The sequence below is a fragment of the Rhinatrema bivittatum genome, chromosome 2 (genome assembly GCF_901001135.1).
Source record: "Rhinatrema bivittatum chromosome 2, aRhiBiv1.1, whole genome shotgun sequence".
Lineage (NCBI taxonomy): Eukaryota > Metazoa > Chordata > Amphibia > Gymnophiona > Rhinatrematidae > Rhinatrema > Rhinatrema bivittatum.
In genome coordinates this window covers 376,733,335-376,758,698 of record NC_042616.1, presented here as the reverse complement: position 1 = coordinate 376,758,698, position 25,364 = coordinate 376,733,335, and the positions used below count along the sequence as shown (strand labels likewise).

The 25,364-nt window shown below is 43.0% G+C and overlaps 1 protein-coding gene across 5 annotated transcripts in view; it reads right to left on the bottom strand.

The window, feature by feature from the left end:
* The window catches only part of ABITRAM (actin binding transcription modulator), a 124,518-nt gene that overhangs the window by 52,420 nt on the left and 46,734 nt on the right, over window positions 1–25,364 (bottom strand). The gene's annotated exons all lie outside the window — the stretch shown is intronic.

Genomic DNA, 25,364 nt, shown 5'->3' with positions numbered 1-25,364 from the left:
GGAATAAATAAGGAAATTTCTGATTATGAATACAAATGGCTATTCAGGGAGTGAAATTAAATAAGTTGCTAGGTTTACATGGGTACATGGCCCATTTTTATAAACAATTTATGAATAGCTTGATACCTCCCTTGAAGAGGTTATTCAGTAGCCGCTTTCTAGATGACTAGCTACCGCCTTCTATGACACTAGCAGGCATTACAATACTGAGCAAACAAGGTAGGAATAAAACCATTTGTGGATCAGTTAGGCCGATATCCTTATTGAATGCAGACATTAGGCTGGACAAGGTGAGGCCTTCCTTGATTCATGAGGATTATCTCTGTTTTAGTATAGGTAGGAGGACGTTTGATAGTATTCTTAGAGTGTTGAATGCTGTTTGGGTGGCAATGCAAAGTAAGCAGGCGTCAATGCTGCTGTCTATTGATGCTAAAAATGTGATTAATAGGATACATTGGGCCTTTATGTATGGGGTACTATAGAAAGTTGGAATTGGTGATAATTTTATTACCTAGCTACACAAATTACATGGAGGTCCATATTCAATAGGACATTTAGCAGACAAGTTATCCAGCTAAGTTTAGCCAAATAAAGTGTCCTGGATATTCACTATGATAAACCTCCCACTGAATATTCCTGTTTAAATTTATCCAGCTTTAAAAATAGCCGGATGAAAGGGACCCTGGAAACACAACAGTTTATTTTTTTTCTTTTTATGCAAAACGATTATTATTTTATAAAAAATATAACAGTGGTGTGGTTCTGAGCCACTCTCCGATATATGAATTGACAAAGAATACAAAGATTCCATGTTCCCCCCGAGACCCCCCTCCCTCCCACCCCCCTAGTTACCCAAACAATCTTGCAGAGTCCAGGGTCCACTTATGGAGGTATTTCGTCAAGCAGAAAAGATAAAGAAACTCAGTCCAGAAAAGTCAAGAAGCAGTTACTCATTTAGAACAGAACTACGGACATGCTGTGGAAGAGATTGTAAATAGGTGTCCCACATGTCTAGAAAACGCTTTCTATGGCGTGGAGAAAGTCGCATTGCTGCCGCATCCAGGAGCATCACTCGCTGAAGACAGTTGCGCCAGGTCCAGTACGAAGGAGGAGACAAGTCTCGCCAGTGCAATAAAATAACTTTATTCCCCACCAAACATGCCTTACGAATTAGCAAGCGGGTTCCCATACCACGAATGCATAATGGAGAAATGCAACCAAAGAGAAGCCACAGGGGGGACACAGGAATAGAGACCCCCAATAAAGCCTCCAGGTACCGAACCAGTTAAACCCAAAGAGAATGAATAGTAGGGCATTCCCAAAAAGCATGGGACAATGAACCCTGTGCATTCCCAGAACGCACACAGGCTGGGGACAGGGAAATTCTAAGATGAAAGGCCCCCGTACCGAAATGTAGCTCCTACGCAAAAATTTGTATTGTATTTCTCTAAAATAAGAATTCACTGAGATTTGGGAAATCCGCTTGAAACACGCTTTAATTATATACCCATTAATCGTAAAGACCCCATCTCCATTCCATCTGTCAACCAGACTAGAACAAGTGTCCACAACAGTCAACTGTTTGAGGCGCTTATAATATTGTGATAGCGAAAGCACCTGCTCTTCAAATGAAAAAATAGTATCTAGGGGCATGGAAATGAGAGGCCTGTTGAACGGAGGAGGGAAGAGAGCCCACATAATGCTGCAATTGCAAATAAGGAAATACCTCTGTAATAGGTATGCCATAGTGCTCCCGAAGGTCGGAAAAAGACAACAGATGGATTCCCTTAGCACGCCATCTCTGATATGCTACAGTTTGGGAGCCTGGGGTAAAATCAGGGTTCCCCTGGACGGGCAAAAAATAGGCGCACATGCATGGGATCCGCAACAAACGCGCGAGTCGAACCCAGGAGGTCCGAATGGGTCTGGTGAGAGCATTCTGCACCAAAAACGTGGGCAGTGCTGCAGCCGGGGCCTGCAAAACCATTTAAGAGAAAAGGAGGTAGCCAATTCTACATCTGCTGATAGACTGATGACAGTGGATTTATTCAACAACCAATCTCTCATCAGGCGAAGATTGCTAGCTAAATTATAAAGAGCTAAAGCAGGAACTCCCAAACCCCCCTTTACCCCAACGCTCGTGCATCCACGCCAGCGGGACACGAAACTTGCCCCCCCCCCCTCCAGTAGAAGCAACGCTGTGCCCTGTCCAGCTGTCTTAGTTCCACCATGCATAGGTGCAGGGGCAAATTCTGAAAGAGGTATAACCACTTGGGTAAAATGGTCATTTTGAAAAGGTGGACTCTGCCACCCAGTGATAGGGGTAAACGAACCCAAGTGATCAATTTATCCTGAGTGTACTTTAGCAGGGGGGGGGTCACATTAAGTTTGTATAAATGGGGAACCTCACAGGGCATGACAATTCCAAGATAAGTAAACGAGGGCCCCTGCCCATTTAAGGGGGAACTCATCTCCCCAGTCAGTTACCAAAGAGTCAGGGAATGCCAAGGCCACCAGTTTGTCTAAATTTAATCAAAAGCCTGAAAAAATACCATAAGCCCAAAAAATCTGGAGAAGGGAGAGACTTCTGGGGATCCGTGAGAAATACTAATATGTTGCCCGCGAAGGCGGCATACTTAAAAGTGGACGACTGGAGACACAGCCCCTTGATTGTTTTTGCCAATTATATTTTTTGCAGCAAAGGCTCAAGCTGAAGGACAAACAAAAGGAGAGAAAGAGGGCAGCCCTGCCGGGTTCCCCTAGTAATCGAAAAGACTTCAGAGGAGGAGCCGTTTGCTATGACAGTAGCTTCCGGAGCCTGCTAAAGAAGGCGTACCACATTTAAAAACAGGCCCTCGAACCCCATTTGTCGTAAGACCCAAAAAAGATAGCCCCATTCCACCCTGTCAAACACCTTTTCAGCATCAAAGCTAACAGCGAGGAAGGGGGCCTCCATCTGCTGGCACATTGTCATAGCCACCAGGACTTTACGTATATTAGTCAGGGCGTATCTCTTCCGTATAAAGCCCACCTGGCCTGCATCCACCAGAGAAGGAAGTATAGCAGACAGGCGATCCGCCATAACTTTAGTCAATATCTTTTGATCAAAATTCAATAGGAAAATAGGTCAGTAAGATTCAGGCGCTAAGGGATCCTTCCCCTGTTTATGGATAAGAGTAATGTTAGCTGTGTTAATATGGGCTGGGAAGGACCCACTAGTAGCTAGGGCAGCAATGACCTGAACCAAGGGGGGCCCCACTAGGTCCGAGATACACTTATAAAATTCTGCGCCATATCCATCCGGCTCAGGAGCCTTAAAAGCTTTAGCACCCTGAATAACCGGTATCACCTCAGTTAACGTAACCGGGCGATTCAGGAAGGTCTGCTGATCCTGGTCAGGTGGGGAAGGCGCAACTGCTCACGGAATTGGGCACATGCCGCAGGGTCCCGGTGCTCGGAGGTATAAAGGGCACTGTAAAAATCTCGAAATCAGTGTAAAATATCATCTGTGGTAATGAGAATCTGACCTGTCGGGGAGCGTAGAGCTGGGATATATCTGGACCCATGAGCCGTGCAAACCAGATTAGCAAGCATTTTACCCGCTTTATTGCTATGCTGGTAAAGCTTGTACTGATAGTACAGAAAACTCTTCCAACGAATATTGTACCCAAGCACCATGAGAATTATCACGGTTCAATAAGTCCTTGACCCTGTTCATGTTAGCTGTTAAGGTCAAAATTCTGTGGTCAATAGCCTTTTTCCGGTGAGCCATATAGGAAATAATGTCGCCCCTTAACACCATCTTGGCAGTGTACCAAAACAGTATCGGGGTTTCCACATGTTGGGCATTTAAGGTGGTATAATCCAACCAGCAGGCTCGCAAGTACTCCTGAAATTTGACATCATTAGCAAGATAAAATGGAAAACGCCACCGAAAGGTGGTAGGGTGACGATTCCCAATCTGCAACTCCAGACACACCTGGGCATGATCAGAAATTATAATTTCCCCAATGGTCACCGCCCCCACCTGAGACAGCTGTGTGCACTAATGAGGAAATAATCAATGCGAGATAAGGTACCGCGAGCACGAGAGATATGGGTGAAATCCTTTTCGCCTGGGTGCAGGATGCACCAGACATCCACCAAGTGGACAGATTATTCTAAAAAGGAGGGACCTTTGCCAAATCCCACCCTTGAGCCCGAGGGGAAAGACCTGTTCAATTGGCTGTCTCGAATGGTATTAAAATCCACTCCTAGCAGTAAACAGTCCTCCTCATATGGTAAAAGTAATTTATAATCCTCCCGATAAATGTTGGGGCTATAGTTATTGGAAACATATATATTATACAAAATCACACTCGTTTGATGTAGCTCAGCCACCAATATAAGGTAGCGCCCCAGGGGGTCTTTATTTATTTATTTATTTTTATTTATTTAAATTTCTTATATACCGGCATTCGCGATGGGAGTCGCATCATGCCGGTTTACAAATAACAAGGTGTGACAACAGAATAAATACTTAATAACTTAAAAACATTAACATGTGATAGAAGAATAAGGTAGCAGTTACAATAAAACAGGGATAAAATGTAACTTGGAATGAAGAGAAGGCAAAAGAGAGATTAACACTGAGATAACAAAAGAATGACCAAGGTAAATAGAACCAAGGTAAATAAACCTGCCTCATTAAAAAAGAGAGAACATTATTGAGATGTCAAAGGTTGTTGATTACTCTGACGGGAGTTCTTAGTTGCTTAAGTTGAGAGTGGGTTCAGTTGGTGTCTGGAAAGGCTTTCAAGAATAGCCAGGTTTTAAGTCTTTTTCTGAAAGTGGGGAGGCAAGGTTCCTGTCTCAGTTCTGGTGGTATAGAATTCCACAAGGTAGGTCCTGCTGTAGAGAAAGCCCTGTCTCTGAGAGTCCTATGGTTAAAGGTTTTTGCAGGAGGCGCCTGTAATGAGTCTCTGTAGGACTCTCTGATAGGTCTAATGGAGGTATGTTTTTTAAATGGTATTTGGAGGTTAAGCGGAGAGAGTTTGATGGAATGCTTTGTAGATGGTAGTAATGGATTTTATATAAGATTCTATAGTGCACTGGCAGCCAATGTAAGTCTTTGAGAATCGGAGATATGTGGTCTCTTCTTCTTGTGTTTGTCAAAATTCTGGCCGCCGTGTTCTGAACCATCTGAAGAGGTTTAGTATGAGAAGACGGGAGACCTAATAGAATAGAATTGCAATAATCTAACTTAGAGAAGATTATTGATTGCAAAACTGTTCTGTAATCGTGGAAATGGAAAAGTGGTTTGATTCTTTTTAAGACGTGTAATTTATAAAAGCAGTCCTTCGTGGTTTGATTAATAAAAGATTTTAGATTTAGCCGATTGTCGATAATGGCTCCTAGGTCTCTTACATGTGAAGTTTGAAAGCCGGTTGGAGGATTGAGGTGAGGTTACTGTTTTCAGGGGAAATTATGAGGACTCTCGGTTTTAGCGGAATTTAAGATTAGATTTAGGCTGGAGAGGAGGTTGTCAATATTTTGAAGACAGTATTCCCAGATTTTGATAGTTTTTGTAAGGGATTCTTTGATAGGGATGACAATCTGGATGTCATCTGCGTATAGAAAGTATTTGAGGTTAAGATTAGTTAATAGTTGACATAGGGGTAGGAGGTAAATGTTAAAAAGCGTGGGGGAGAGAGAGGAGCCCTGTGGAACACCTAGCGAAGAAGGGTAAAACTGGGATTCTTTGTTATGTATTTTGACTTTATATCCTCTGTTTCCCAAGAATGATTTGAACCAGGCAAGAGCAGAGCCTGTAATTCCGATGTTCGCTAGTTGATTTAGGAGAAGGGAGTGATTCACGGTGTCAAAGGCCGCCGATAGGTCGAGGAGTATCAGCAAGTATGCGTGACCTTTATCGAGGCCCATGATGATGTAATCTGTCAGAGATATGAGAAGTGATTCTGTACTTAAAGATTTTCGGAAGCCGTATTGAGTGGGGAATAATATGTTGTTGTCTTCGAGGTATTCTGATAATCTGGTGTTGACTAATTTTTCTGTAACCTTGGCTATAAAAGGAAGGTTGGATATTGGGCGGAAGTTGGATGGATCTTTAGGATTAAGGTTCGGTTTTTTTAATAGGGGTTTGATAGAAGCAACTTTCAGGTCGTCTGGATAAATTCCTTGGGCTAAGGAACAATTGATAATGTCAGTTAGGGTTTTGGCGATGGTATCTGGAATTAGCAGCAGTAGTTTGGGAGGGATCTGGTCAAATGGGTGGGATGATGGTTTCATTCTCTTCAATACTAACTTGGTCTCTGATATTGCAATGGGTTCGAAGGCTTGTATAGCAATGTCATTGCAGTGATGGCTGAATGTGCTGGGTGGGGCTAGGGTATTCGTTTTTAGTTGAGATTGCAGGTTGGAAATTTTGTTACTGAAGAAGATGGCCAGCTCCTCAGCTTTTTCGTGCGCTTGGTTGAGTGGTATGTCCGGAGAATTGGGTTGAGTTAAGTTCGAGACGTAAGTAAAGAGGGCTTTTGAATCGAAGATGAGGTGATGTATCTTGTGAGCGTAGTAGTCCCTTTTGTTTTTAGTGTGGCACTCTTGTAGATGTGAAGAGCAAGTTTGTAAGCTGAGAGGGAGGTCGGTGATGGTGCTTTACGCCATTTATTTTCTTTTTGTCTCAGTGAAAGCTTGAGTTTTTGTAGTTGGTCATTAAACCAGGGTTGTCTTCTGGCGGCATTATGTTTAGGTTTTTTTGTTGCCAGTGGGCAGAGTTTATTAGCTGCCGATTCTGTGATGTTGGACCATGAGTGGAGAGCCGTGTTGGGAGTGGAAGTGTCTATGTGAGGGAGTTCTAGGACAAGGTGTTCGTGAAGTTCATCTGATGAACATAGGTTTCTGTAAGTAAATTGAGGTTGAAGATCTTGTTTGATGTTAGATTGTGCCAGCGAAAAAGTGGTAGAAATTAAAGCATGGTCTGACCAGGGGACTATTTTGCATATGGGGGGTGCTGAGTACGCGATGCCTGAGTTTACAAAAATGAGATCCAAAGTGTGTCCTGCTCTGTGAGTAGGGTTGTTGATTATCTGCTTGAATCCCATGGCGGTCATTGCATTTAGGAAAGTTTCACAGTTTGTAGATGGAGAGGGGTCATCAACATGTAAGTTGAAGTCTCCCAAAATGATGGCTGGAACCGCATGGGGTCTTTAATAGTGTAGTGAACCCAGAGGGGGTCATGCTTATTAATCCATATAACTACTCCTGCAGATTTAGTGGAACCAGAGGCATAATACCCTGTTTCCCTGAAAATAAGACAGTGTCTTATATTAATTTTTGCTACCAAAGATGCACTAGGCCTTATTTTCAGGGGATGTCTTATTTTTCCATGAAGAAGAATTCACATACCGTTATATTGTTAAACAAAAAAATGAACTCGCTCCTCGAGGGCCTGCTCTCCCTGCCCCAGTGCCTGTATTCAACTACTTCTGCCTGCTGGGATCATTTTTAACTTGCTTCCTTTTCTCCATTGGGAAAAACTGAAAGGTGGAGGCTGCTGCTGACTCAAACCTAGAAAATGACCACTGATGTTACTGAATCCTGAGAGAACGGGGGCGTTGAGCACATTGTCCATTTCCATCCATTCTTCTCCATTCATTTGTTGATCTTTGAGAGAATGCAGAAGAAAGGAAACTCAGACTAATCTGATTAATTTGATTCCTTCCTTCTTATAGCAATTTGTATGAGATTTTATTAATCTAGATGTCCAATTATATCACCAATAAGTAGGGCAGTTGCTGAACAAAACAAAACAAAGCTTGCATTCTCTTCCCTTTTGGGCTCGCGTGCTCACAGAATCACAGATTGACTGAAAAAGAAGAGTGACGCTCTTTATACAGTAATTTTAAAAAATGCAAGCTGCGTCTACGGTAAGAAGCGTCTGTGAAACGTTAGGCCCGCGCAACCCATTTTACTGTATAGAGCGATACACAGTATCCTGGGTGCGCTGGCCTAACGCTTCACGGACACGCTGGTACCAGTATCTGTCATTTCAAATGTCATTTCAAATGACATTTGAAATGACATTTGAAATGACAGGTACCAGGAAGCGGACGGTTCTCCTTCGCTTGGGATTGCCAGTCCTCTCTCCTCTCCTCCCGAAGCAAGCAACGAAAGCGGAAAAAAAAGCGAAAAAGTGAAAAAAATAAAAGTTGCAAGGGAGAGAGGACAGGCAATCCTACGGTACGCTCGGGATTGCCAGTCCTCTCTCCTCTCCTCCCGAAGCAAGGCGCGAAAAGCGGAAAAAAAAAAAGCGAAAAAGTGAAAAAAATAAAAGTTGCAAGGGAGAGAGGACAGGCAATCCGCGAAAAGCGGAAAAAAAAAAAAGCAAAAAAGTGAAAAAAATAAAAGTTGCAAGGGAGAGAGGACAGGCAATCCTACGGTATGCTCGGGATTGCCAGTCCTCTCTCCTCCTCCCGAAGCAAGGCGTGAAAAGCAGCCTTGCTCCGGGAGGAGGGGAGAGGACTGGCAGTGTACGGTAAAGAAACGAAGTGACTTACTTTTTTCACAGCCCTCCTCCGGAGACAGATCGCGGCTCCCCTGCCTCCCGGCGAAGATGGATACCTGCACGGGCGAAAGCGGCCCCTGTGCGTGCGATTGGGCCGCTCAATGCGTGACGTCATGACGTTTGGCGGGGAGGCAGGGGAGCGGGAGAGGACTGGCAGTGTATGGTAAAGCAACGAAGTGACTTACTTTTTTCACAGCCCTCCTCCGGAGACAGATCGCGGCTCCCCTGCCTCCTGGCGAAGATGGATGCCTGCATGGGCGAAAGCGGCCCCTGTGCGATTGGGCCGCTCAGTGCATGACGTCACATGCCGTGACGCCAAACGTCGTGACATCACACATTGAGCGGCCCAATCGCACGCACAGGGGCCGCTTTACCGTACACTGCCAGTCCTCTCCCTTCCTCCCGGAGAAAGGCTGCTTTTCGCGCCTTGCTTCAGGAGGAGGGGAGAGGACTGGCAATCCCGAGCGTAGGATTGCCCGTCCTCTCTCCCCTCTCTCTCTTGCAACTTTTTTTTTTTCGCCTTTTTTTTTTTTTTGCTTTTTCGATTTTTTTGCGCTTTCGTTGCTTCAGGAGGAGGGGAGAGGACTGGGGCTGCCCTGGAGACCAGCACCCATGGACGTGGCCAGGGCAGGTGAGCGGGGGCTGGGGGAAAGTTTGCCGCCTACCCTTACCCCTGCCTCTAATGCAGGGGTAAGGGTAGACGGTAAGTTAGCAGGTTAAACGCGCGGCAAAACAGCAGGGGCGCGCGTTACTGTATGGGAGGGAATACCGTAGCTAATTCGATCGTTTACATGAATTATGTGCTAGGTCTTACTTTCAGGGGAGGTCTTATATTTAGCAATTTGGCAAAACCTCTACGAGGTCTTATTTTCGGGGGATGTCTTATTTTCGGGGAAACAGGTATACCTCCCCACCCCATAGTCTACTTAATTTATCATGCTCACCATCCATAAGATGAGTTTCTTGTAAGAACGCGATATTCGCACGCTTGCGTTTAAGAAGGGAGTGAATCTTGGACCTTTTAATAGGTGAGTTTATCCCTCAAATATTCCAAGTAACTAGACCAGTAACATTGCTAGAGAGACATCAAATGTAGATCTTCCAAGAAAGAACCAAGCAAACTCTTCTGCAGTGGAGGTCCTCCCAGCCAGGACCTCCAACCACATAACAGTAAAGGACTGAGTAAGATATCCAGAATAACAGAACAGACCTGATGAGAAGTTACCAAGTGGACCCGAACCCTACATCCCCGAAACCCCAAACCCCCAACTATCTCAATAACACCCCCCATAGCCTCGCAAACCCATCTGCGATGACTTCTCCCTGACCTAACCTGGAGAACACTGCCATGCTGGCATATCCCACCCCCCAACCCACCCCCATCATCATTCAAACAAACAACAGCAGATTAATTATGGAAATCTGTCAACAAATTAGACAACTTATAAACAAATGTAGTCAGATTAGCCAAGCAACAGCCATGAGAAGAGAACAATAGACCATGGCTCATTGGAGGCATATGAACAATCATAAGCGCATGAACTATGAGGGATATAAACAATTATAAACCCACATATCCTCCTGGATGGTGCACATAAAATAATAATAAAGGGCTTGTTTTTATCAGATTCCCATTGTCGTCACTGTTGCACATAAAATAATGCCACACAATGTTGAAAGAACAATGTACAAGCTAGAGACCCAGCGAACAGAATAGACTGTAAGCAAAAAAATAGGCTTGTCAACGGTCCCCACAGTGTAGAAAGAGACAGAAATACAACAACAAAGGAGGTACAAATAAAGGAGATAATCACTGTCCAAAGAGCCCTGCAATGGCTAATAGCCAGTCTGTGAAAAGGCCTCTCGCTGGATCCACAAAACGGAAAATCAAGAAACAGGCCAAATAGTTCCTCAGGAGAAACACGTAGATGTAGCTTAAAATAGAAGAAATCCAGACAAGGGGAGAAACCCCCCGGCCATGTTGGGCTCCATCTAGCAAGACTGGAGAAAGAAAAAAACAACCCAAATAAACCACTTATGTAATAGTGCATAGTCCAGTCCAGTAAAACACAAAGCCAAAGCCAAAAAAGACTGTAGTCCGCCTGAACTGTAAAGAACGATGTCCAGAAAAATGAGACAGCCAGGTTTCAAATCCAGGCGAGTTCCGCAACACTCACCACTGGTGCAGTGGCTCATCTGCGAGGCGAAGCAGATTTAGATCCAGAAACAGCAGATTTAAATAAATAAATCCTGGCTCCTGAAATAGAGATCTGGCCTCCTGGGGCGAAGTATACCAGGTTACCCCGGCTTCAGTCGCCACCCTTAAACGGGCCGGGTATACCAGGGAGGCCCGAATCCCCTGCGCCAGCAAATGGGAGCAAATAGGAGCCAAGGCTCATCTCTGAGCCGCCACAACAGCAGAGAAAACCTGAAAAATAAGCACCCTATGATTTTCATAGTGGAGTGCCCGGCCCTTCCGCATGGCAGTCAGAATTTACCATTTATTTTAAAAAAGTGCCAAGAACCAAAAGTGATTGGGGGGGGGGGGGCTCTGGCCCTTTTTTTTTACAGTTTTATGAAGATGCCCCCACTCTGAGGAGGGGGTGGCAGCATATTTACAATTTCGTGGAAGGGAGGAGGGGGTCCGATTCGGGTCTGTAGGCCCGATGATCATTTTTTACCCCCATGAAGCACCACTTAAATCAGTTAATATTCCCTTTGAATATAGTTGATTATGTGTAAAGTTATTTGGCTACCCAAGGCCAGATAACTTTAGACCTGGTCTGAAACAGGTCTAAAATTATCCAGCTAACTTAGCCAGATATACCCAATATTTGGCTAGATTAGCCGAATATCTCAATCCCTCCCTGGAACGCCCCTGACATGCCCCTTTTTTACCTGGCTAAATTATAGCCAAATAAGTAGTTATCTAGCTACAATTTAGCCTAAGTGGCTGAATAGGCCAAGTCCAACAAAAGAGACCACATCTCACCCATTTTAAAAAGCCTACACTGGCTTCCCGTCAAATTCAGAATACTTTTCAAAGTGCTCTCAGTAACCCACAAGGCACTACACAACTTGGCACCACTTGAGCTCAAACTCCCTCTCCAATTCCACACCTCTACCAGACCAGTGAGACAAGCCTATAGAAACAACCTTCATATCCCACCGATGAAGTCAGCATTAAGCAAAAGAGCTTTCTCCACAGCTGGTCCCAAACTCTGGAACACTCTCCCGCCAGAACTCAGATCAGTGCAATGCTCCACTACATTTAAAAAAAGACTCAAGACTTGGTTATTCAACCAAGCTTTCCCATAACATCAACCTGCGGAATATCCCTGCCAATGATCCCTTAGGTGGTAATCCACTAGAGAACTATTTAGATCATCTCTAGAACTCACTTGAACTTTGGCAGTCTAATATGAAAACCCAATCTTATAACTATCAACTGTTTATTTAGCCTAAATTAGGCACCATATCTTTTACTTATGTTATTAACCCCATATGTACTAATCCAAGTTATATCGACCTGTTCATTGTAAGACATTTACTTGTCAATGTTATTGTTTAGAATGTAAACCGAATTGATCAGTAATTCTGTTATTGGAAAGTCGGTATATAAAAATGCTAAATAAATAAAATAAATAAATTTGCCATTTAGACAGATAACTTGTGAGTTATCTGTCTAAATGGCTTTTGAATACTGACCTCATGATGTCGCTCAGGACTGTGTCAAGGTAAATGGGGGCTATTCGGAGGCATTTGTTTTAGAGAGATGTACCAAGCCGGATGCCCACTTTCTCCCCTCCTTCTTGCTTTGGTGATGGAACCATTAGCACAGAAAATATGAGACATTCAGGGGGTTATAGTAGGGCAGGCAACATATAAAGTTTCACTTTTGGCAGATGATGTCATGTTTACTTTAGTTAACCCAGTAGTATGCCTGCCTGTCTTGATTTCTGAACTTCAAGCTTATGCTGGAGTTGCAGAGTTTAAAGTAAACATGCACAAATCTAAGATATTGAATGTTAATATTGCAGATCAGGTAGCTACCACTGAAAAGTAATTTCCCTTTTAAATGGTCTCAGCACTACATAAAATACTTAGGCATGAAAATTACAAGAGATGGTCAGCAGATGGCACAGTTGAATTATTCTTCTTTGATAAACTCTATAGGGATGGATCTGCAGAATTGGAGCCATGCTAATTTTTCCTAGCTGGGAAAAATAGCTGCCCTTAAAATGAATGCTTTGCCATGGCCAGGGTACTTGTTTTAAAACACTCCTGACTGCTGGTCCTTGGGTATTATTAAATAAAATTCAGAGAAAATTTCTGCGGCAAAAAAACCTCATTTGGCAGCAAAAGCCTCCTAGGGTTTCAAAAAGAATTTTGTATCTACCAAGGGGACAGGGAAGGTTGGGAATACGAAACGTTGAGAGCTACTATAAAATCTCACATCTAAGAGCAATACTAGAGTGGCATATGAAAAAACAATGGGTTGCTATGGAGCAGGATTTTTTGAGCGACACCCCGAAATCCCTGGACAATAAAAGAAAGCCAGCACCCTAAAATTGCCTTTAATCCATACACTAGGCAGACATTAGGAACCATCTTTCTTCTTCGGGTGGTACTCATGCAACTGCGGTTCAATGACAAATTTCATAGCAGGTAAAGAGAAGAGTAGTTTTAAGAGGTGGAAACAGGTTTGGGTCAACTGTTAAATTCCCAAACATGGGCAGCTTTCTCAATATTGAAAGAGAAATTTTTGTTGCCGGATGCTGATTACTACACTTATATGCAATTTCAGCAAAGAGAAGGGGCAAAGAATTACTGTACAATATTCTGTTTTTGAAAAATTTAGTAAATATGGTTTCTCCGCTAAAGGGTTTATTACTAAAACTTTATAAAGATCTGAAGAGGTCTGGGGAAAGGAAATTAAAACATGAATTGGACTGGGAGAAGGACCGTTCTAGGATAGTGGATAACAAGATTTGGAAAGATATTCAGGGCGAATAGCAAAAACTTCCACATCAACACATTTAATTGAAAATTCCTATAATTTATTTATTTTATTTATTTAACTTCTTTTACTATACCGATACTCAAGACCAGGTCTTATCGTACCGGTTTACAATAGAACAGGGGGAAACCAATTAACATCTAGGTAGAAGGTAAAGTTACATTAAACAGGGAGCGTAAAAACATGGGAGATGGAAGACAGGGCAGAATTTAAACTATATATAAGGTGAGTTTTCAGGGTTTTATACACCTCAGACTGAATTGTATTTATATTCTGTATCCAAACTTTGTGGGAGGGAATGTGGAGAGGTGAGAACAATGAGACTTATTTGATGTTTTTGTTTTAAGATTGAGCCTTTTTGGGAGGGGGTATCATAGCTGATTCAGGACATTACAGATCTGCATTTGAACAAGGATCCAATGTGTTCCTGCTTCATGCCCCTGTGTATGGAATGCCAAAGGACAGTGACTAACTGATTACCCAAATTTGTTTGGTGGCAAAATGGAAGTTGATGGCACATGGACAGAAAAAGAACATACCAAGCAGATTACATTCAAGAACTGTACAGATTGTGAGCCCTCTGGGGCAGAGAAATAAAAGTCACAAGGAGCAGCAGTGGGATTTGAACTCTGGTCTCCCTGGTTCATAGCCCATTGCTCTAACCACCATGAAGCAGTTGACGACCACAGAGACATTATGTTTCATCTTTTGTCTGGGTGGGGACATGATTTCAGGTTTGGAACAAGGAAAACTGCTCGCTCTTCCTGACTGAAGTAGGAAGCAGCTTGGGGGTATAGGGTGGGGAGTTGGAGGTTGTCACTGCATTGTATTGTTTGATACTGCTGTCTTTGTCATTTGTTATATGGATAATCTTTAACAAAAAGAAAATTACAAAAAAATTATAAAAATAATTATAAGTCTGACCTCATCTTTTATACAGGAAGCTGACTGAACCCACTGACTGCCAGAGGGGACCAAGTGAGGAACAAATTAAAGTAACTACTAGTCACTTAAATCCTAATCAATTAGAGCCACAGAGAGAGCTGCAGACATTAAGAAGGAAGAATCTGAGGTAGAAATGAAAATATGATCCAAGCAAGAATCTGAGGTTGTCACAATAACTGCAGCCCATGCAGGAGATCTTCTGGGCAAAAGCATTGTAAAGGACACCAAAAGTAACTCCACAAGTCAAAAGCTAAAAACAGTTGAATTGAACACACACCAGCTAAATTCCTTTATTAAAACCCATAATTAAAAATAGGGCAGAAGGCATGAAGATGAAAAAGCTGACCTTTATAATAGTGTTCCACATAACTGACACTTCTTTTAAGGGATACAAATTCTTTACTAAACATATTTAGATTTTTTATTTTCTGTTGTTATGCATGGGATTCAGTTGTTTGCAAGGATATTTCTTGAAAATATTAAATCTCTTAGTTAGATGTACTAAAGGGTTTTCCCCCATTTTGTGTCTATGGAACAAATGCTAGTACTTCTGATCCTTAATGTCCCCACTGGGACTAAAGATATTTTAAAAACAAGTCTGCCATAAGGCTTCCGCAACATTTAGTCCCTCTTTATACCACGTGTACTTTTTCAGTCAATTGCAAAATAAAGAAAAGCACAAGCTTCTCCTAGCAAGGAACACGAAAGATCCTTGAACAAATATCTGCTTTTGTAGATGGCATAAAATAAAGACAATTGTATTTCTGAGAGCTTCTGGAAAGTCCATGCCTATCAACTCAAAATGTAAAAGAAAATGTCCCTCTACTCCCAAACCAACCTACAACTTTTCAAGAAATTTGGAAATGAGGTAGTATCTTGTCTTGTAATAATTTTATTTTAATTTATTTGATTTAAATTCTTCTTTCTGGCACTTCAAAGCAGATTACATTCAGGTACATTCTCAGCTTTGGCCAATAAAGCTCCAAAAATAAAGATATTCCATCAAATGACACAAGAATAGTAAAAGCTTCTGCTTATTCATGAACAAAAAGTGAATATGCTAAGGGGCTCTGCTCAAACAAATGGTAATGGAACCAACAAGGGAGTGTGTGATACTCAACTTAGTGCTCACTAATGGGGATAATATGTCAGGTAGGTGCCCACCTGAGCACCAGTGATCATCAGATGGTATAGTTTGATTTCGCAGATAGGATATAGAGAAGTCACACAAAGATGCGAGTTTTGAATTTCAAAAATACAGATTCTGACAAAATGGGGATGTACCTGGAGGAAGAACTAGAAGACTAGAAGAAAATGGGCAATGTGGGCCAAATTAAAAGGAGCTATTACACAGGCAACACCCTTCCTCCCTCGTACCTCCACAAGACCTACACGCTCCTCCCTTCGTGGAACTCTTATCCCCCCATCTATAAAATCCACAAGACTCATCTCCACCACCAATAGGGCCCTTTCCCTCGCAGGCCCTTCCCTGTGGAACTCCATGCCACTTGACCTTCGCACCGAAACCTCCACACCCACCTTTAAAAAGAAACTCAAAACCTGGCTCTTCCTCCAAGCATACCCCCAATCACCTTCACCACCTATAAACACCTTAACCCAACCTCCATCTAGTACTAGTACTAACACCCCTACCACAGGACCTACACCCATCCCCTCAAGACAACCACAAACCCCTCACTTATCATGCACACAATAATCTATCTCTTATTAGCACCGTACATATCTTCTTACCCCTTTCACTGTTGCCCTTGCGCATTTTCAAATATTGCACACAACCTATGTACATACCACTTGTTCATTGTTTCCCTGTACATATTTTCTCCTCACGTTTCCGTCTTCACCCCCCCCGCCCCCCCCTGCCCCCCCCTTTGTCTCGACCACCCCCTCCCCTCCCTCCCCTATTTACTTAGTTATTGATCTGTTACTATGTTCTAGGTTACACAATGTTCCTTGTAAAGGCTTTGCCTATATATATCCTTGTTTTAAGTTATCTGTAAACCGGCACGATGTGCAAACGGTTGCCGGTATATAAAATTAAATAAATAAATAAAAATATATGTTAGAAAACTAAACAAAAGTACAATGAAAAAGAAAAAAATGTGGTTCTTAAAGGAAGTGGCTGAAAAAATAAAGGCAAAAAGAAAAGCATTCAGAAAGTACAAAAGATCCCAAAAAAAAGAGGAACACAGGGAAGATTACCTGGTGAAACTGAGGGAGATGAAAAATGAAATCAGGAAAGCAAAAGGTCAAGCGGAAAAAAAAAAGATTGCCAAAGAGATAAAGAGAGGTGACAAATCATTTTTCAGACATAGAGAAAGAAGGAAGTCCCGAAGTGGTACAGTGAAATTGAAAGGTGACAAGGAGCAATGTGTAGAGACAAATGAAGAAATGTCAGAAATATTAAATAAATACTTCAGTTCGGTGTTCACTAAAGAAGACCCTAGAGAAGGACTGTTGCTGGTTGACAAGACCATAGAAGGGAATGAAGTAGACAATCCTTTTACAGAAGAGAATGTATGGGAAGAGCAAGGAAAACAAAAGTGGACAAGGTCATTGGGCCGGATGAGGTACATCCCAGGATACTTCGGGAACTCAGAGATGTGCTGCTGGGTCTGCTGAAAGACCCGTTCAATAGATCCCTGGAAACGGGAGTGGTTCCGCAAGATTAGAAATGAGCAGTTGTGGTCTTGCTTCACAAGAGTGGAAGGAGAGAGGCTGAAAACTACAGGCCAGTTAATTTTCCCACCACAGAGGTGTGAGATTAATAGATACTGATGAAAGAAAGGATAGTGAACTATCTACAATCCAGTAGGTTGCTGAACCTGAGGCAGCATGGATTAACCATGCCCTGTCAGACAAATCTGATCTTTTTTGATTGGGTGTCTAGAGAACTGGATAGAGGAAGAGCCCTCAATGTGATTTATTTGGATTTCAGCAAAGCTTTTGATATGATACTGCACAGTGGTAATCTCTTTTTATATTCTGCTTTTCATCACTTCAAAGCAATTACATTCAGGTTCTGAAAGTAATTCCCTGTCCGCAGAGGGTTCACAATCTAAGTGTGTACCTGAGGCAATGGAGGATGAAGTGACTTGCTCAAGGTCACAAAGAGCAGCAGTGAGATTTGAACCCTGGTTCACAAGCTGCTGCTCCTCCACTCCATAAGAGGCTTCTGAATAAAAAGAGAAACTTAGGAATGGGCACCAAGGTGGTGGAGTGGATTACAAACTGGTTGTCTGATGGGAGACAGCATGTAATGCTAAATAGAATCTACTCTGAATAGACAACGGTGTTACATGGAATGCCATAAGGATCGGTTTTGGGACCGGCTCTGTTTAATATCTTTGTAAGTGACATTGTGGAAAGGAAAGAAGGTAAAGTTTGTCTATTTGTAGATGATACTAAGATCTGCAATAGAGTGGATACCCCTTGAAGGAGTAGAGAGAATGAAAAATGATTTAAGAAAGCTTGGTCAAAGATTTGGCAGCTGGGATTCAATGCCAAGACATGCAGATTCATGCATCTGGGATGTGGTAATCCAAAAGATCTGTATGTCATGGGGGGGGGGGGGGAGGTGAAAGACTAATGTGCATGAACCAAGAGAGGGATCATGTGATTATAGTGTCTGGCGATCTGAAGGTGGCAAAGCAATGTAACAAGGCGATAGCTAAAGCCAGAAGAATGCTGGGCTGCATAGAGAGAGGAATAACCAGTAAGAAGTAGGTTGTGATAATGCCCTTATACAGGTCCTTGGTGACGCCTCACCTGGAGTACTGGGTTCAGTTCTGGAGTCCATATCTCAAAAAACAGACAGGATGGAGGCGGTCCATAAAGGGTGACTAAAATGATGTGGGATCAGTATTGAAGACTTGTGAGGAGAGGCTGAAGGACCTGAATATGTATATTCTGGAAGAGAGGAGGTGCAGGGGAGATATGATACAGACCTTCAGATATCTGAAAGGTTTTAATGATGCACAAACTTTAAACCTTTTCCATTGGAAAGAAATCAGTAGAACTAGGGGTCAAAAAATGAAACTCCAGGGGGACAACTCAGAACCAACGTCATGAAATATTTCTTCACAGAGAGGATAGTGGATGCCTGGAATGTCCTTCCGGAGTAAATGGTGAAGATGAAAACAGTCGAAGAATTCAAAGGGTCATGGGATAAACATTGTGGATCCCTAAAAGCTACAGGATTGAAATGAAGAAAAGGATGCAGCGATTACTATTCAACCAATAAGCCTTGATATTTTTGAAGCAACTGAAACACTGCTCTCTGCTTCAACAGCAGGGGGAAAATGAGAGCTGGATTCAGACAACGACCAATGGAGATCCTGACTTTTATGTCTGGCAAACTGATTAGGCAAGAGGGTAACCTGCATGGAGAAGCTGTTACTATCCTTATTAGAAGGCATGGGATTACTACCCTTAACCAATAAATTTGACACAACTACAGCATCACTCTCTGTTTTGACAGCGGTGGGGGTGTGGGTGGAAGAGGAATTGGATTCAGATGACAATCGACATGTGCCCTGACTTTTACGGTCTGGGGTACTGCTATGCAGACATAAGGGAAAAAGCACAGGACTGCTTCTAAGGCCACGTCCTTAAACAAAGCACGTCAAGGAGCACTATCTGAATTTTCAAGAAGGCTAATTACCCAGTAAAAATGTTGCTAACAGGAAGTTGCTACCCTTAAGAGTATTTATTAGCAAGTCTGGCGTGATCAGGTTTTCACAGGCCTTCTTGATTTGGTAAGCCAAAAAGAAAATCATTCCTTACCTGCTAATTTTCGTTCCTGTAGTACAATGGATCAGTCCAGACAGTGGGTTATGTTCCCCCTTCCAGCAGATGGAGTCAGAGAAAACTTCGAAGGGTGCTCCCTTTTAAGCTAGTGCACCCTCTGATACCCTTCAGTATTAAGAATATCAAAGCCTGAAGAAGGCAAGATGGATCAAGGAAACAAACCTCTTCAACTTGAAAAAGTGTTTATTGTGAACCAAACTTTCACAATCAACAAAACTTGCAAAATGAACCATTAAACAGCCAGAAAAGGCGCTGAATACTGAAACTATTTGAGCAGAGAGGCAATCCCAATCCCATAAATCCTTAGGGAGGGTGTCTGGACTGATACGTGGTACTACAGGAACGAAAAGGTAAGGAATAATTTTCTTTTCCCTCTATGTACCCAGATCAGTCCAGACAGTGGGATGTCCAAAGCTTCCCTACGTAGGGTGGGCCCCTGGATAGCCCTGCTCGAATGACCCAATTGCCATAGGGGTCAAAGACCGGTGGCTGTAGATTCAAACAATAGCGCCAAGCAAAGGTATGTAACGACTTCCAGGTGGCTGCTCAGCATATCTCCTGAGATGAGACGGAATGGCTCTCCGCCCAGGAAGCTGCTTGAGCTCGAAGAGAATGGGCCTTGATGCCCACCGGAGGCTGTCGACCAGCACCAATATACGCTGCCGAGATAGCTTCTTTCAACCAGTGAGCAATTGTGGTTTTCAAAGCCTTAGACCCCTTCTTTGGGCCACTCCAAAGGACAAAAAGTTGATCAGACAAGCGAAAATCATTAGTGACCTCCAGATAGCGAATGAGGATGCGCTTGACATCAAGCTTGCGTAAATCTCGTGAATCGTCAGCTGAGAAGGACGGGAGTTCCACCGCCTAATCCATATGGAATGCGGAAACAACTTTGGGCAGGAAAGAGGATACCGTGCGCAAGAAAACTCCTGAATCCATGAAACTGAGGTAGGGCTCCCTGCAAGATAGCGCTTGAAGCTCCGAAATCTTCGAAGGGTGCTCCCTTTTAAGCTAGTGCACCCTCTGATACCCTTCAGTATTAAGAATATCAAAGCCTGAAGAAAGCAAGATGGATCAAGGAAACAAACCTCTTCAACTTGAAAAAGTGTATATTGTGAACCAAACTTTCACTCCCTTGAGAAATCGGACGATGTCCAGATGAAAGGAAAGAGGGGCTCCCTCTCGGTGATGGATCAGGGATCCAAGGGCAGCCACCTGCACCCTCGGGGAATTGTAGGCCAATCCCTTCTCCAGGCCCTGCTGTAGGAAAGATAGTATCTGAGCCACTGAGGCGCTCCGCAGCGAGACAGCTATGGAGCCACACCAGGTCTCAAAAACCTTCCATACCCGGACATAGGAGATGAATGTAGAAGTCTTCCTAGCCTTGAGGAAGGTCGAAATCATGGCCTCCGGGTATCCTCGCCTTCTCAGCCGGTGCCTCTCAAAAGCCTGGCCACAAGACAGAAGCGATCTGCCTGGTCGAAAAATACCGGACCCTGGCACAGTAAGCGTGGCAGATGTCCCAGGCGAAGAGGACCGTCCACCGCGAGGTTGATCAAGTCTGCGAACCACGGCTGACGGCGCCATTCTGGCGCCACCAGTATTAGCAGACCTTGGTGGATCTCTATTCTCCGGAGTACTTTTCCCACCAGGGGCCATGGCGGGTGTCAGAAAATATCTTAATATTTTGTGCTTTATTGATAATTACTTATATTTAGTGAAGTCAGTAATCAATTAGCCATAAAGAAACATGTTAGCATTTAATACCCATAAGCCTTTACTTTTAAAAGCCATGACATTGGTCATGGCTGTGCTGAAAAAGCTTCAGCACATAGCTTTCACCTTTCCCCTACTTAAAACCTCAAGATTTCACCTTTGTCCCACTTTCAGACTTTGAGAGTACAGTTGTTTACCACTTTCTCTTATCTCAAGTAAGAAAGCACCTGCATTTTATGACATTGAGCATCCTAACGCAGGTGTCATGATTGACCACCCTAAAAACAGATGGCCAGCCAATTAAGTGTGACAGAAGGGAGTGAAAAAGATTTTCTCTTAGAACTACAAAAGAAATCCAATTAAAAATCAAAAATGGGCGAAGCTATAAACAGAATAAAATTTAGATGTGTTGATGGAAGTGTAACAGCGACCCTGGATCAAAGGGTCTTAAGTGTATAAAACAGTGGCAGTTTGAGGGAGAGGGAGAGGTGCTACTTAGACTTTCTTCGCACGTGATTGAGAGAGACACAGAGCGGGGTGCTTCAGATAAATTGGTAAATATAATTTTTATTCAAGTATATGAGAACCTTTAAATTGCTATTGTTTCTACATTGGCAGATGTATTAGAAATGTATTAATTTCTAAAAAGATGACATTAATAGACATTTATCTGATATTAATAATTTCAATTTCCTTATTAATGGTTCTTGCATTGATTGTAGGATATACTCTGGTAAAATTAAGATTTGAACATAAAAGTGATTCTTAGTCATTTAGAGATATTTATTCATGCCTTTCTGTATCTGTGAAATAAAGAAAATATTTTTACAATAAACTGACTGGTTTATTTATGCATGATGTGCTGCAAGAATTAAAGGTTAATAAAAAATTTCTGTGGTAGATTCGAACACACCTCTGAAAGTAAACTTTTTGTCTCAAGGCAGAAAGGGTAGGGAAATAGAAGTGGAAGTGGGATATTTTATCCAGGCAGGATTCCCTGGTTTTAAATTCTGCTAAGGGTAGAAGCCTCAATACTTCCATTCAAAATTTACCACATGGCGCCCAACGTGGTTTAAATCTCCTGTAGAATTAAATATTATTTTCCAGTCATGTAATTTTGCCTTTTGCAGCAGTTTTTATAATTGGTTGCAATGGCTGACCCTTATAGAATTAGAGCTTCTCAAGAAGCAACGTTCCGTAAGTGGGTTGAAGCCAATCATATCAGGGAAGATCAGTCCTTTGTCCTGCATTTACAAGTGGCCAGTGACTCGTCACCGTGCTTTCATGTTGACATTTGTCGTTTAAAAGCTCTTACTGCACAGGGCAGACACCAGGGGCTACATAGAAGAGCGGAAGAGGATTTTGTTCCTTTTGCTCTCCCTGATTGTCAGATGTCTTTTTCACTTGGTAAATGCTTATTTGTAGAGAATCCGGTAATTCCGGTTTCTGAAAAAAGAGGGGGCTTGGCGTTCACTGAACCGCGTCCGCCTCTTGATGCTATTTTGTCCTTTGATGCCCCGCCTGTGGATCAAATTCCGGCAGGGAAAAAGAATGCGTTTTACAATGCCCTATTGCACTGCTTTCAAACGCTCAGAGATCATTACGGACAAACCTCGTTTTCTTTGGGGACGCCTGGAGAATTCGGGACCCGTAGTGAGATTGATCGAAAAGCAGATAGAGTAAGGCGGGCTTTGGGGACGCTTCCAGCTGATGTTAATCTGATACCTGAACATCTGGCCACTAGACTAGTCGCGCTTGAAGCTGTCACTGGTGCCTGTAATTCTCGTACCAGACATTATATTATTTCTACTCTGATGCCACAGAATTTGGTTCCTCCCCCCTCATTCTGCGAAAGTTGGGGGAGTTATTACGGGTGGACTTATCGTTCGATATTTGGGAAACCGTTAATCACAAATCTCGGTGAAGTGCTGCGTCATATTTTGCAAAAGTTTGGTATTTCAGCTGCATATTCTCTTGGCATGCTGGTTACTATGAGTAATTTTGATCAAGTATGGGAGATTTTAAAAGACGTCATGCCTGATACCTCTATTCGTATTGATCTTAGTAATCGTTTAAGTGCATTGGCCCCGGCAGATCGACATGAGCAGTTCCCATTCATTATCCAGCAAGTCTTCGAGGCGGCTGGTCGTCCATTAATACCTTCTAAGCCACTTAAACAGGCTCAGCCAGGGTCTGACAGACCCAGGAAAGGGGCAGGGAGATCCAGCGCACTCAGCCTGAGAAAACTCAAGACGGGTGAGTTTTCATTTTAGGAATCCTTCTTCCCAGGATAGAAATCAGAGGGACAATAGGGGGTTTGGGAATTCTAGACAGGATTATACACCCCCCCCTCCACGAAATCCCTCTAATACTGGGTGGGTTCCCCGCTATCCTGTGAGGGATAATCGTGGGACCCCTCCTGCCCGCTTTCCAGCTCCTGAGAAACCTCCAGCGGTGTCCGGAGCTGTAACTAAGGCAGACCGCCCTCCCCCTTCTTCTCACAAAAAGCCTGTGAAGCGAGCCACTTTCCATGGCAATGCTGGCTCCACGTCTAAACCCCCTGTGGATCCAGAATAGGGAGCAGGGTGATCTATTTGTGGGCATGATGGACTCAGGTACTACAATTAATATCCTGACTAGAGAATGGGATACAATTCAATATTTAAATGAAAATGTCACAATTACTATGTTTGCAGGGAAGCAGTCTCAAGCTCCCTTAGCGACTGTAGAAATCTTTTCCCCTTACTTCAAAGGGTCCCGTACCATAAAAGTGGCATGTTTATTTGATGAGGAGGATCCTTTTGCAATTTATTTCACACAGGCTGCTGTGCCTGTTTTGCCTTCTATGATGTTGGAGGACCCCCCTTTATGGCTTTGAGGCTGTAAAAGCTTCATTTTCTCCTCAGCTCAAATCCATCATTGGAGAGGCTGAGCTGCAGAATTTGTTTACTGAATGGCTTAAGTTAGGAGTCGTTCAGCTCTATCATACCCACACTGGTTTAGTGCAGACCCCTAAGCCGATAGAGATAGTTTTAAATAAGCCTTTCAGTCCTCAAAAACAGTATCCTGTCCATAAGAAATTCTACAATGATTTAAATATTATTATTTCTCAGAAACTTACTCAGGGTGTTTTAATTGAGGAATATTCTGAATTTAATTCACCCCTCCTTCCTGTGCCCAAACCAAATGGGAGTACTCGTATGGTCATTGACTATAGAGTACTTAACGCCTCTTCTGAGACAGTTGCCGCTCAGACGTTGAATCCTGCATCTACAATTGATAATTTGCCACGTCCTAGGTGGAAAGCCACCTTGGATTTAGCTAATGGGTTTTGGAGTATTCCGATTAGCACTTCCCCTGTCACTGCATTCACATTCAGGGGTAAGCAGTATCAGTATACCAGGCTCCCTCAGGGTTTTAAAAATTCCCCTGTTTTATTTTCTGCTGCCGTTGAGGAACTCCTTCAACGACATAACATTGATAATGCTGTTCCTTATGTTGATGATATATATCTGGCTTCTGATAAGCTGGATGTGCTTTGGGATTCTGTAGTTCAACTAATACAGGTACTGGGTGAGGAAGGCTTTGTAGTTAATTTTGCCAAAGCCAGAATTGGTTTTGAGGAAGTTAAGTTTCTGGGATTTTTAATCGGGGTGGCAGGTGCTAGCCTTGCCCCCACCCTCCAAGAAAAGATTATATCCTTCCCGGTGCCTAAGACATCTCGCCAATTGCAAGTAATCATGGGGACACTTAATTTTGCACGTAAAACTGTGCCTAGTTTTGCCTCATTAGCAGCCCCCTTGTATGATTTGCTTAAAGGAGATGCCGTTGTGGCACGTGATTGGACTGCTGTTCATTCTGAATGTTTGAGAGCGCTGCAAGAGGCTGTCAAAGTTTCAGCCCCTTTGGCGCACCGTAAATCATCTAAAGATTTAGATGTCACGTTGCAGGTTTCTGACTCTCATTTCTTGGCTACAATCAGTAACCATGCTGAATCTCAGCCCATATGTTATATTACACATACTTTCTCTCAGCCTGAGAGGAAATTTAATGTTGTGGAGCGTACACTGACGGCTGTCAGATATTGCCTGTCTAAAGTCTCTGCTCTTGCTCAGGGTAAGATTATTCATTGTTATACTGGGATTCCTCAGTTACAGGCTGTCACTCGCCATTCCCTCCCAGAGAGTAGGGCTCTCTCCACACGCTGGGTGCAATGGCATGCTGATCAATATAGAGACGATGTGCAATTCCATTATCAGAATGGTTTGGCTGATTCTGACATTATTTTAACTT